The 14,265-nt window shown below is 35.8% G+C and overlaps 1 protein-coding gene across 2 annotated transcripts in view; it reads left to right on the top strand.

The window, feature by feature from the left end:
• jbug (filamin-type immunoglobulin domains fbug) overlaps window positions 1–14,265 on the top strand; it is a 1,114,928-nt gene that overhangs the window by 943,839 nt on the left and 156,824 nt on the right. The window lies entirely within an intron of this gene.

Raw genomic sequence — 14,265 nt, 5'->3', positions numbered from 1 at the left:
ACTAACTGGTCTGTAATTACTCGTGTCACCCTTCGATCCACCTTTGTGAATTGGGGACACATTTGCACATCTCCAGTCCGTGGGAACCTCCCCTGAGTCCAAGGATGCTCTCATAATTATGGCTAAGGGTTTGCTTAGTTGCTTTGCCGCCTCCTTTAAAATAACTGGATAGATCCCATCCACCCCAGGTGCCTTTCTTATGTTTAACTTCAACAATTTCTCCTCCACTTTGCTCTCAGTTATTACAAAATGATTAAGCACACTGCTACAATTTGATAACCTTCTTCCATTTTCAAATTGTAATAATTCCTCACGTGTGAATGTAGATGCAAAATACTCATTCAGTTTGTTTGCTATCTGAGCAGGATCATCAACAGTCGAACCATCGATGTCAAGTGGTCCAATCATATTCATCCCCTTCCTTTTAGAGTTTATATAAGTAAAGAAATCCTTGCTGTTTTTCTTAGCATCTTTTGCCAAAGATTTCTCGTAATCCGCCTTTGCCTGCCGAACCTCCTTTGTGACCTGATTACAGACTAGCTTATATCTGCTACAGGCTTCTGCGTCGCCTGATAATTTATATGCATCCCATGCATTTTTCTTCTCTGTCACGAGTCTCATTAGTTCATTTGATAACCATTTAGGCCTAAACCTTGAACGATATTTCTTAATCGGTATATAAAGTCTAGTAGCTTCCACGATTAATTCTTTGAATGCTTCCCACTTAGAATTTACTGTTTGTAACATCGTCAGTTGATCCCACTGTACAGAATTTAAAAACTGTCTGAGACCACTGTACTCCCCTTTACAGAAGCAAAAACCCTTTCCTTTACCCCTGACGGTAGTTACCTCTTTGAGTAAATCCCACTTCAGCACACTGTGATCACTGCCACCGAGTGGTTCCTTTATCTGCAAATTCTTAATACACGAATGATCACTGCTGATAACCAGATCAAGAGTGTTACTTTCTCTGGTTGCCTCTCGAACATGCTGCTGCAGAAAACAATCATCCAATAACTCCACAAAAGTCTGACTAGTGTGTGAGTGCCCAACCCACAAGTTCCAGTCAATATCTGGGAAGTTAAAATCCCCCATTATAAGACATTCTGATTTACTGGCCCACTCTATTTCTCTGTACAATTGTTCATTGTACTCATTCAAGTCATTAGGCCTATAACACACTCCTACTCTTATTTTTCCTTTCGCAGTGCTTATCTCACACCAAACTGACTCAACAGAGCACTGTTCATCTATATTAACTGGGTGCACTTCCTTTGATTTTATGTTTTTCTTAATTAACAGCATAACACCCCCTCCCTTTCTGTCCTGTCTATCCTTTGTCCTGTCTATCATTGAGCATGTTCAAACCATTCAAGGTTTTATACACCTCTATCAGATCACCTCCCTGGTGCCTAGTCTCCAGACTGTAATTTACAAAATCAACTGTAATCAACTGTAATTTACAAAACTTAAGCCTTTCTTCGTAAGAGCAACCCTTTGTTCCATTCACTAATCTTGTTGCCCTTCTCTGTACTCGTTCCAGCAGAAGCTCTACATCGTTCTTGAAATGAGGCCTCTAGACTTGTATATAGTACTCAAGGTGTGGCCTGACCATTGCCTTATACAAGGGAATAATCACCTTATCCCTGCTATAAAAATTCCTATATATCATTGACATGACACCATGAGCTACTCTTGCAGCCCGTCTGCACTGCTCAGAGAACTTCATATCTGCCTGCACAATTACCCCCAGGTCCTTTTCATTCTCTACTACTGTCAGTCCTCGTATAGCACGATAGTTGTGTTCCTAGCAACCCTCGTGCAGTGCAAAATCGTGCAATATAAACAACAGGCCCTATGGGAAAAATAGGGTTAGATGCCGACCACCCAAGATTGAACACACATTTGTAACCAAAACATTACCAAGCACAATAAATAATCATAATAAAATACTTACGTATTTTATTACGACTATTACTTAATAAAATATTGCTAATGCTTTTGCTTCTACCGTAAGAAAACTTTTTTTTTGTTTGATTTTCTATCCAAACAGATGAAAGCGTTCCATCTCTTCCAATTCTTTGTGTCTTATGAGGCCACTACAAATTTTCCCGGGTAAGAATTTTTTACCCAATCCGCCTCTGTTTATCGATATTGCTTTTCTTTTTCTCTCTGAATCTGTAGTGTCTTCACCAGGACGCTTCCTTTTCACACCTTTTAACTATTTTTCTCATTTTTAGGGAATAAAGCACAATTACAAAATGAGGAGGCACACTTGATACACATAAATAAAGCTGTGCTCATTTAGCAACTGAATAGTGAACACCTCACTAGCTCACAAAGCACATTTCTGGGGGTTACTACCATAAAACAATGAAAACAATTTCCAGTTGCGTTATTTCTACTGGAATCTGTTATAACTTGTTGTAAACTCGATCTAATTGCATTTGCGATAATACTGATAGTTGGAATTTTACGTTATTATGGGGAAATATGTTTCCCCTTCACTGATAAAAAAAAAAAACATAAATACGTTTTCAGAATCTTCTCTTCATTCGTATCGTGTTGCGTTCAGTTGGGGTTATTCCACGTCCGACTGCCATTTCTTGTAAACACAAAGGCGAATCATGCATAAGCAAATTCGGTTCATGTTATATACGATATTGTTCCCCTATTTATAAATCATGTATGATCGAATTTGTGTTATACGAGGACCTGACTGTACCACAGAGTTGATATGTAGCTCTGGGGTTACTGTTTCCCATATGTAGTACTTGACATTTGTCAAGGTTAAACTTCATTTGCCACCTCTCAGCCCATCTGCTCAATCTTTCCAGAGCATCAGTAGTGTCCTTAACAACCCTGCCAACCTTTGTATCGTCTGCAAACTTGTACATTAAGCTTGATGCACCATCATCAATATCCTTTATAAATACAGAAAACAATAATGGACCCAACACTGAACCCTGAGGGACTACACTAATAACATTAGTCCACAATGAGCAGTGTCCATTGATTACCACTTGCTGTCTTCTCCCCCTTATCCACCCCTTTATCCATAGCAGCAATTTGCCGCCAATGCCACACTGCTCCAATTTGTGCAGCAGTCTTCCATGTGCAACAGTATCAAAAGCCTTTCTAAGATCCAAATATATAATATCAAAGTTATTCCCTGCATCCAGTTCTTTTGTGACTGCATCATAGTATCCAATCAAATTGGTCAGGCAAAATGTTCCCTTAACAAAACCATGCTGTGTCCGAGCTATAACTGAAGTCTTGTCTAGATGATCCTGCAATGCTTCTTTAACCAGTTCCTCCATTAATTTTCCTGGAACAGAAGTTAAACTGACAGGTCTGTAATTACTTGTGTCAGCCTTTGATCCTCTTTTGTGAATTGGGGCCACGTTTTCACATCTCCAGTCTATGGGTACTTCCCTTGAGTCCAAAGAAGCTCTCATAATTATGGCTCAGGGTTTGCTTACTTCCTTTGCTGCCTGCTTTAATATAACTGGATAGATCCCATCCACCCCGGGTGCCTTTTTTATTTTTATCCTCAACAATTTCTCCTCCACTTTCCTCTCAGTTATTACAAAATCATCTAGCTCACTGCCAGAGTTTACTTCACCTCTGGCATTCCCCTTCCTGAATAACTCCTCGTGTGAATGCAGATGCAAAATACTCATTTAGTTTGTTAGCCACCTGAGCAGGATCCTCAACTGTTGAACCATCAATATCCAGTGGACCAATCTGATTCATCCCTTTCCTTCTAAAGTTTACATAAGCAAAGAACTCTTTTCTGTTTTTCTTTGCATCCTTTGCCAAGGATTTCTCATGATCTGCCTTTGCCTGCCTAATCTCCTTTGTGACTTGATTACAGATTAGCTTATATCTATCATAACCTTCCATCTCACCCATTCATTTATATGTATCCCATGCATTTTTCTTCTCTGCCATATGTCTCTCATTACTTCATCTGACATCCAGTTAGGCCTAGTAGCTTCCAAGATAAGTTCTTTTAATGCTTCCCATTTTGAATTTGCTGTTGGTAACATCATCAATTGGTCCCACTGTATAAAATTTAAATACTGTCTCAGACCATCATAGTCGCCTTTACGAAAGCAATAACCCTTCCCTTTACCCCTGATGGTAGTTACTTCTTTGAGTAAATCCCACTTCAGCACACTGTGATCACTGTCACCTAGTGGTTCCTTTATCTGCAGATTCTTAATGCATGGATAATCACTACTGATAATCAGATCAAGAGTATTACTCCCTCTAGTTGCCTCCCGAACATGCTGATGTAGAAAACAATCATCCAATAAATCCACAAAAGCCTTGCTAGTGTGTGAGTGACCAACCCACAAATTCCAGTCTATATCTGGGAAATTAAAATACCCATTATAAGACGCTCTGATTCACTGGCCCACTCTATTTCCTTGTACAGTTTCTTATTATACTCATCAGAATCATTAGCCTATAGCACACTCCTATTCTCAATTTTGACCTCCCAATGCTTATGTCACACTAAACTGACTCGACACTGCACTGTCCAGCGATGTCGACTGGCTTCACTTCCTTGGATTTAATCATTGCTTTGTGACTACTGTTTTGTTACTTTGTGAGCTACATATTATTAGTTTGTTACTTTGTGAAGTACATATCATTAGATTGTTACTTTGAGCTACTGGTTAATAATTTTACTCACAAAAACAAATGAAAGGACATGTATCCTTTCATTTGTTTTTGCCAGCATGATTCAGCCAGCATGATAGTCATTATAAATTTTACAAATATAAATAAATTCAGTGTTAGTGATTAATATTCAATGAAATTGCTCCTCTAAAACTATTCAACCCATGGGTATGCCTTTCTGAAATCTGGAAAATATGGCACATTTAAATCTCTGATAGTTCCAGAAATTTTAAAGCACTTGCCATATATACATATGCTGAGCATTAGGTACATTCCCCTGCCTTTCTACCAGTGGTGTAGATGCCAACTCTAGATTTACATGGAGATTTCGTCTTTTTTAACTCAGTCCCTCCTCCTCCATCTCACTGTTGTAATATTTTTGGCTATAAAGAGTTTCTCTTTTTTGCAAAAAAAACATTCCCCCCCCCCCTTTTTTTTTCTTTTTTAAAAAATAGTAAAACTGCTTTGAAATTGGAAATTTTTTAAAGTTCACCAATTTTTGCTTATTATCATTAACAAATTTACCATCAGGTGTTCTAGTTCACATTGCAAAATAGAAACTTGGAATAATAGCCTTGATCTGTATAATGTGCAATTCTTTCATCTTACTTGTGGTGCCAAGTTAATTAACAGTGTCTTTCAGTAAGATACCAATAAAATAAGAGTATTTTGACATTATAGGCAGACTTTCCATGTATTGTATAAAATCTGGAAAAGGTAACACATTTGCTCTGTGTACTGTACATATTCTAATAGTGTCAGAATATTTATTCAGCCAGCATGAGATATGAGACAAGCCACTTTTCAGAGTACACATATCCTGTACTGTATCGTAAGCCAGTTGTGCTCTTGAACTTCACTAGGCAATCGGGAATGAGATTCTTTGTGTCCATGTTCAGGTACCTTTAATAATTTTTTAATTTAATGATTAATTTTGTAAATAAAACAGCCATACAATATGTAATTAAACAGGCAAGAGTAACAAACATGGCTCTAATAAACAGCTGCAAGAAGCTTTGCCATGATTTTTCGGGTAGCCATCAACCAAATTTTGTTTTGCAGGTTTATTTCCAGGGTAATGAAAATGATGCAGCACATTTAGAGAACAATAAAGATTTAACTAATATAAATTACTTAAATTTATATATAATAAGAAATAATATTAATAATACTTATTTTCAAAGAAAATAAATGTATGGAAAGGCAATTCTTCTAACTTATGTTACTGATACAGTTAGTATGAGCGAAAAAAAACAGCCTCCCTTGTCAACAAAATAATAAATGTTGCCTTCCCTGTCAGCAAAAATTATTAAAGACAAATGAGAGGTGAGTACAGGGACATGTCATGAATGTCAGAGAGGTTGTTATATAATGAACTGGCCATATCACAATGTTTGTGGTAAAAATAAAATTAATGTATGGATTGGCAACTCCTGTAACTCATGTTGCTGATAGAACCTATATGAGCCAAAACACTGCTCTCCGTTATCAATAAATTAGTAAAGGCTATTTTCCTTATCAGCAACAATTATTAACAACCAATGAGAGATGCATCATGAATGCAAGAGAGGTTGATGAATGATAAACTGATCATATCATGATGCTTGCAGGAAATTTTAACCATAAGTGTTTATAAGTACACTAAAATTACATTTTCATATCCAATTCTAAAAAAATGTGGACCACAGCTTTATCTGCCAAAGAACAATAAAGTTAGTCATTAGCAAATAAATCTCACTGATTATGGCTCACTCTGGATCTATCAAGAATCTCCATCTTATCAGCTAAAGAATGAAAAAGCACAGCCCCCCAGCAAAGCCCCAGCCATTTAGAAATCTTACAAAAACCAATAACTAGCTTCTTAATAGGTTTTATTTTTGTTAATAACTAAATTTCTGTTTACATTCTGGTTTGCCTAGGCCAGAAAAGTTGGTCATTAAAGCTGTTTTAAGAGGGTCAATCAGTAAGTATTTAACTTCGCCTAGAAATAGTTGAGTTAGGCATTTGAAGGATGAAACAATTTCATCCTTCTCTATATGGCTGCCTTCTAAATCTAAACATTTTTACCCATTTGTGGATAAACTATTTCAGGACTCTTAACTTCAACTTTGATAGCCTCGCTTAACTTTCCTAGGAAGTGATGCTTTTGCCTTTTGGGAGAATCTGTAAGGACGATAGAGCCTCCAGAAGACTGACATCACCTTTTTTGGAAAATAATTGAACCCAGGCATTTTTGAGAGTTGGTGAAGACAAATACTCCATTGTTTGCTCATCCATTTTACTGGGTCATAGTGATATATATGCAGCATTTATATATCATTACAGTTTGGTCAAAAAATCACCACCATTCTGTCTACAAAGCTCCGACAGAACAGTCTTTTTGGTAGAGCTTTTGATGAGCTGTCAACAGACTTGAACCCTCATCAGGCTGCCAGCTTAGACATATGCAGAAACTCATGCATTATGGTGCAAACAGACCCATGGCTAATGTTCACTTCATTTGCTATAAAATTTATAATCAGCTGCCTTCAAGGACTAGCTGTTCCATTTTAGCCATAATAGCAGGGTGACTGAGATTGGTCTTCCTTCTTTTGGGTTGCCCACACCTGAGCTGAATATAATCTATTTTGCTAATTTATTATTTGATAATACTGTTTGTAGAACAGGTTTTGCATCAAAGTGCTGTTTTGGAAAAAAAAAATTAAAAATGTCCAATTTGGATGATTCTGGTTCTTGGACAGCCAGATTTCAGACATTCTATCTGTATTGTTAAGTAAGAAAACTAAATACTTTACCATGTGAAACATTTAATTAGTTTTTTATTATGAAAGGACAAATGTACATATTAAACTCAAACAATAACTTGTGTTTTCCTTATTATGAGACAGTTGGGTCTATATATTACAGGATTGTAGGGGATATTTCTGTGCAGTAGATGAAAGGGTGACACAAGTAATTGCAGAATTGTTACAGATTTCACACATGAGTAATTCTGTAGGGAAGTGGAGGACAGAAGCTTATTAAACTCTAACTGAGAGCTTTTTTTTTTTTTTGGCTGGTGCAGCATAAGCCATAGGCTTTCTTGCACCATACGGCCGTTACTAATACTAATACTAAATGATTTTGTAAAAACTGAGAGCAAAGTGGAGGAAAAATTGTTGAAGTTAAACATAAGGAAGGCACCTGGGACTTTAGTATACCTAAGATCTATACAGTTATATTAAAGGAGGCAGCAAAGGAAGTGAGCAAAACTTTAGCCGTGATTATGAGGTCATCCTTGGACTTGGGGGGGGACCCCCCATGGACTAGAGATGTGAAAATGCATCACCAGCTCACAAAGGGTGATCGAAAGGACACAAGTAATTACAGACCTATTAGTTTAACTTCTGTTCCGGGGAAAATAATGGAGTTGCTCGTTAAAGAAGCACTATAGGATTATGTAGACAAGACTGCAGTTATAGTTCAGACACAGCATGGGTTTGTTAAGGGGAAGTCTTGTCTGACCAATTTGATTGGATACTATGGTGTGGTCACAAAGGAAATGGATGCAAAAAAATAATTTTGATTTTGTATACTGAATTTCAGGAAAGCTTTTGATACTGTCGCACATGGAAGACTACTATACAAATTGGAGCAGTTAATATTAAGAGAGTTACTACCATGGGTAAAAGGATGGTTGAGTGGGAGAAGACAGAGAGTGGTAATCAGTGGATGCTGCTCTTCATGGACTAATGTTATTAATGGAGTCCCCGGGGGTTCGGTGTTGGGCCCACGGTTGTTTTGTATATTTATCAATGATATTGATGAAGGTATATCAGGCTTAATGTCCAAGGTTGCAGATACAAAGGTTGGCAGGGTTGTTAGTCATAGTAATGAGAGTATGTATGCTACTGCAACAGGATCTAGAAAAGTTGGGCAGATGGGCTGAGAAATGACAACTGAAGTTTAACATTGACAAATGCAAAGAACTGCAATGTGAGTAGCAGTAACCCATGAGAAACATATAAACTGTGCGGTCCTAAACTCAGGGTGGTAGAGAATGAAAAAGACCTGGAGGTAATTGTGTGGTCAGGTATGAAGTTTTCTGATCAGTGCAGACAGGTTGCCAAAGCAGGTCATGGGGTCTTGTCAATGCTATACAGGAATTTTTGATATACTTAGTGTTCCACGGACTGCTAAGTAAGTCAGATTTTACGTGTCAGAATTTCCCCAATGATCGTGCAGCACTCGCAGCTGTGCTCGCTGAATGATGTGTTGATGCAATAGAAGCAAAATCTTGAAAAGAATGGCATTATCTTCCCAGTATTTTTCAACCTCTGGAATGAAGCAGCATTTAAACCAATCATCACAGAGAGATATTGTTATCCATGCTCTCTGGTTCAATTGGAAATGCACGGGTAGGGTGGCTTTATTGATGCCCTTAAATGCACGAGGATTTCCAGAATGGTACACAAGTAGTGATTTTAATCTGTAATCTCCCACTGCATTAGTCCCTTGAAACCAGGCATTGTATTTTTGTCTTTGGCAATGTATGTTCAATCCGACATTTTTTTCCAATACTGAGCAGTCTCGTCGATGTTAAAAATTTTCTGCGTTGAATAGCGCCTTCATCAATTTTTTTCAACACATCACAAAATTTCTCTTCAGCTCCAGAATCGACATGTGAGTTCACCTCATACTTTAATATTGTGGAAACCTGCACAATGCATGAACCTATTAAACCACCCATTGCTTGCCACGAACTTGGACGGTACGGGCTCAAGACGTTATTGGAACGTTCAAGATGGTACGGGAACAAGTGCAGGTTTGCCATACTTCTCCTTAATATCTTTATAAATACTTGTTGCTTTTTTTTTTAAGGGTCTTTTGACTTGGGGCCACTTTCTTCTTAATCTGATTTTCCATCCACATTATTAACAACTGTTCCATCTTCAATATAGCACTTGAATGCTGTTTTGTGATCACTGTTGACCTTAAGTGCATTGATACTTTGACATATTCTTTTATACGTGCACTCTCCTTTAAAATAGTATTCACTGTTGAAGAAGCGAGACCTAATTCCCTTGCAATAATTGACAAACTTTGTCCTGCTTTGTACTTCTTACTCATTTTCATCTTCATTTCTAAATCAATTTTGTTTCGTTTCCTGGCACTACCACCACTTGCACTTTTTTTTTATCGCTTTCCCTTCATCATTGTAATAAGTAAATAGGAATGAAAAAAGTTTCTGAAAATTTGTTTTTTATATGATTGAAGATTTCATTGAAGGGAACACATTTCACCATAATAGCGTAAAAACCAACACAATTCCAGTGACTCATTATTGGTATTATCGCAAATGCAAGAAGTTTGAGTTTACTACCCGTTTATAATAAGTTGCACTAACAGAAAAGCCTAATAAAACAGAAAGTGCAAATTGTTTTTATTGTTTTATGGTTGTGACCTCCAGAAATGTGCTTTAGAAAAATATCACAAAGGCATTCAGAATTGATTCTTATAATGGGAACATATGATAATGATGAAAGGGTGGTGCAATTTCCTTTATAAATATGACCTTTTAGGAGAGATAAATAGAGAGTAATATAGTGAAATTTTCAACTTCCAAGGACTTGGAACGAATTACCAAAAAAAAGAACAATGTTATTGGGTTCACATTACGATATTTTTACGATACCTCCATTTATTCCTATGGGATGCAATATATGTTTCCACGATTTTTTTTAAGTTTGCTCCAGCCAGCAAAAGCTTACGTAAAGTCGAATTGCTGTAAGTCGAGTATTACGTAAGCTGGGGAGTTCCTGTAGTGTTGATAGAACGAGCACAGAGAAGTCAACAAGATTGATGAGGGGAACGAAGGGGTGCTGTTACAGAGAAAGGCTTAAGTTCTGCAAATTGCAGCATCTGGAGAGTAGGCACCAGTGAGGTGATGTGATTGAGGTGTATAAGACGAATGGGTTGAGCAGGCTCAATTCTGATGGGATCCTTCCTCTTGCTCAGATTACAAACCTGAGGTGGGGGGGGGATAAATTCAAATTGAGGAGAATCAGATGTAGAAAAGATGTGTGGAAATTTGCCTTTAGCTAGCAGGTAATTGATTGTTGGAACAAACTTCCATCTGTCATTGTGGAAGTTGATAGCTTAAATAAATTCAAGGAACAACTAGACAGAGTTTTGGAACGAAGTGTGGGTGACATGGGAAAAGGTTGTTTTTTTTGGTTGGTGCTGTATAACTTGCTTTCTTGAATCATATGCCTCTGCTAATGCTAATAAGTGATTTTTTCAATTTCAAATGGCAGAATATGCACTGTGGTGTCAGACATTTTCAAACAAATAAGCATAAGAACAATGTGCAGTACATAGAAGGAAAAGCAAAAATAGAATGTTGCATTTCGTAGTGGCGATGCTATCATAAGTGCCGAATGTTTATTTGCACCGTTTGAAATAGAACATAACCTTTTCTCTGAGTGGTTCTGATTAACTGCTGGTGCATCATTCAAGAATGTTTCCCAATGAATTGCGAAAAATATGATTATGGAAGAAGAAAAAAAAACATCAGGCATTGTTGAACATGGATTCAAGTGAAATTGTATGGATAGGAAAAGAAGTAGTAATGATAGCTCTGAAAAATGGACCATTTTTTGACTACCACATATAGCAACAATAATAGTTATCACAAGCTATATCCCCTTGCGGTAACCTTCATAATAAAAAAATCATCAAATCAAAAGCAACTTGATCTCAGTGCCAGCACTGGAAGATGCTGTACAAGGTATGACAGTGGGCATCTTCTTTTGAACAACCTGAAAGCATGTGGGATTTTTTTTTAATCCTTTAGCAGGCACATTGGTGGTAAATTAAAATATCTGTTAAAGTAACATCGGTGTGCATTTTAGTATTCCTTCATTATTGGTTTGACTTTTGATCTGTATCATTAGTTCTTTTGTTATAGAAGAAGTTTGTTCATAAAAATAATGAAAGGAAAGTTTTCATTAGGCCTTGTAAAGCCATTCCTTGCATATAATTTTCAACAACTCTAAAGCAAATATTTTAAAGTTATCAGCATGCATAGCACTGGTAAAAGGTGAGAGTAGTGTAACCTTTAATCTGAAGCAAGCAAACACATGCTAGTGTTTGAGGGTTGTTTACTTTTCCAGTCACGGAGGCACGTTGTTTATGTTAATTTCTGTTTCTCTAAAGTTTTGTTCATTAATAGGGAATGTAACAATTAAATGTGGATGTTAAAAAACATGTTATGAAAAGGACATGTGTAAAGCTTGTCAGGGGTGGGGGAAGGAATTTTAAAAAATTCATTCAAAATGAACACTCCTGTGTAAAAAAAAAAAAAAAATGGAATTTTGACAGTTGTGGTCACAGGTATATGTGACAGGTATAATGAAAATAAAGATTGCTTCATAAAGTGAACAGTTTTGGATTGTTTCATGTCTTTATTCCAAAATTGGAGTAAATCTGCTATTGTTCCTGATGTTATACTTTTAAAGTGCCTGGTAAAGGGTAATTAAACTGTCTGACACTTAGTACTGATAATGTGCCTGTTCGAAATTCTAAAAACTGGTAGTAAGGGTACTAAAAGAGAACATTATTCGCTGATAGATGCTGAAAAAGGGATTGCATGCCTCCTTTTGAAAGTGAATGAATAGTTGGTGAAAATTTACTACTATCTAGAAATTAGTGCATAAAAGGAAAGAGATTTAAGCAATTTCAACTGATGTTTGCCACTTCAATAAAAAAGATTTTGAAGCATGTGTATGCATATTGAATGTCTTTTGTTAAATGTGTAACTAGACTGGTAGTGTCGACTTTTTGACAAATGTACTTAAAGCAGATGTTTGAAGTTGTGAGGAAAGGCATTTTTCTGAGTTATAAAATTGAAAAGTACAACAGTCATTGACTTGTGTTATTGACTCATCCAAAAAGCTTTGAAAGAAGACAAATTGCTGACCTCAAGAGAAACAACTTTGGAATCACACTTCTACTGAAAGTATTCCTTAATAAGCCAAGCTGATAATTCTATGCGTGTTATCCTCAATCACACAGAAAATGTATTCATACCCCACTTTTGGCTTGAATAAAAGTTTACTTGTTTCTTTTAAATATTAGGTCAGTGTTTGAAAATCCAGCCATATGTCTTCAATCTAACATACCTCACTATGAGTTGTTCATTACTCTAGATATGTTGCAAAAATGTTAAATGCAAATGTATTATACCAATGGTTTTTAAATCTTCTGCTCCATTTTTAAAATTGGTTAACATATTAGACTAAACCTGAAGGATGATTCTGACTTAATCACAGGCATGTCCAAGGTTGTAGAGAGTCTAAAACAACAGTTCTGTTATTCTGTTTATTTGTGCTACCTCGACATTTATATGAATAAATGCCAAGGTAGCACAGATTTTAAACCAGACAGGAGTAAATGTGTAAACATTCTTTTTAATTTGGAAGAAGTTTACGGATTTTTTTGAATTTTGCTTGGAGTATATTAATATTTCTTTGTATTAATGGATTGCAATACTTATTTTATGCATTTTTAGATATTTAATAAAAAATTAAATATTTAAATAATGCTGTGTTTTTTAGAACGTTCATTGTCAAAAAAAACCAAAAATATTAATTCTTGTGAAAGCCTTTAAAAAATCCATTATAGGGATAAAATATAAAGATTAAACTATTAGCCTCTTTCATTTCCAGTTTGAAAAACTGGAAGGGGGGGAGCACAAACTTGTAAGTATGCATATATTTCTGGTTATTGCATGTATAAATAGTTTTTAAAAAAAATTTAAATATACATATATTAGATTCTACTATTTACTTGCATTTTCAAATTATTTCAAAATTTATTTCAAATTTGGCACACTCTGATGAAGATTGCATAATTTGAATATTACTCATCTTGTTAACTCTCTGTCCCGAATGATTATCACATTCTGTTTATTATTCAAAAATAATAACAAATATTTCAAATAAATCTTTCAAAAGGATTAGTTAATGAACATTAGAAATCATTAATAATTGTTAGCTCATGTAGGCAAGTTTTATAAATAACTTGAACTAGAAACAAACAGATAATTGTAAGCAGCAGTCAGTTTCCCATGTATAAATAGTTTTAAAAAAATTTTAAATATGCATATATTAGGTTCTACTATTTACTTCCATTTTCAATGAATTAAAAGTAGAACAAGAATGGTTGGGTCATACCTACTGGATGCACTCAACTCTAAGTCTGGGAAAACAATAATTACAAATTCAAAAACCATATCAGGTAAAAATTTGTTTAAATTTAAGAAGAACAGATAATCACAGACTTTTATCTTCACTGAGCAACTAATGTGGTTCATTGTTTTTGAGTTACACCTCACAGGGCAGCACCAGTATTAGAGACTTAAACAATTAGAAGTTGGGCACAAACAAATTTCAGTTTTATTAAAATGGCTTATAAAATTCCAGGGTGTGTATGTACAGGGAAAGAAACAAAGTCGAAATTGATAAATTGAAGAACTACCTTAAGAACTTATTAAAATTAAATTAAACAAAGTAATGTGTTAAATAGTCTAGA

Source organism: Mastigoproctus giganteus, chromosome 9 (assembly GCF_048544385.1).
Source record: "Mastigoproctus giganteus isolate SK-2022 chromosome 9, ASM4854438v1, whole genome shotgun sequence".
NCBI lineage: Eukaryota > Metazoa > Arthropoda > Arachnida > Uropygi > Thelyphonidae > Mastigoproctus > Mastigoproctus giganteus.
The sequence above is the reverse complement of the archived record's forward strand: the minus strand, read 5'-3'. Positions and strand labels throughout refer to the sequence as shown.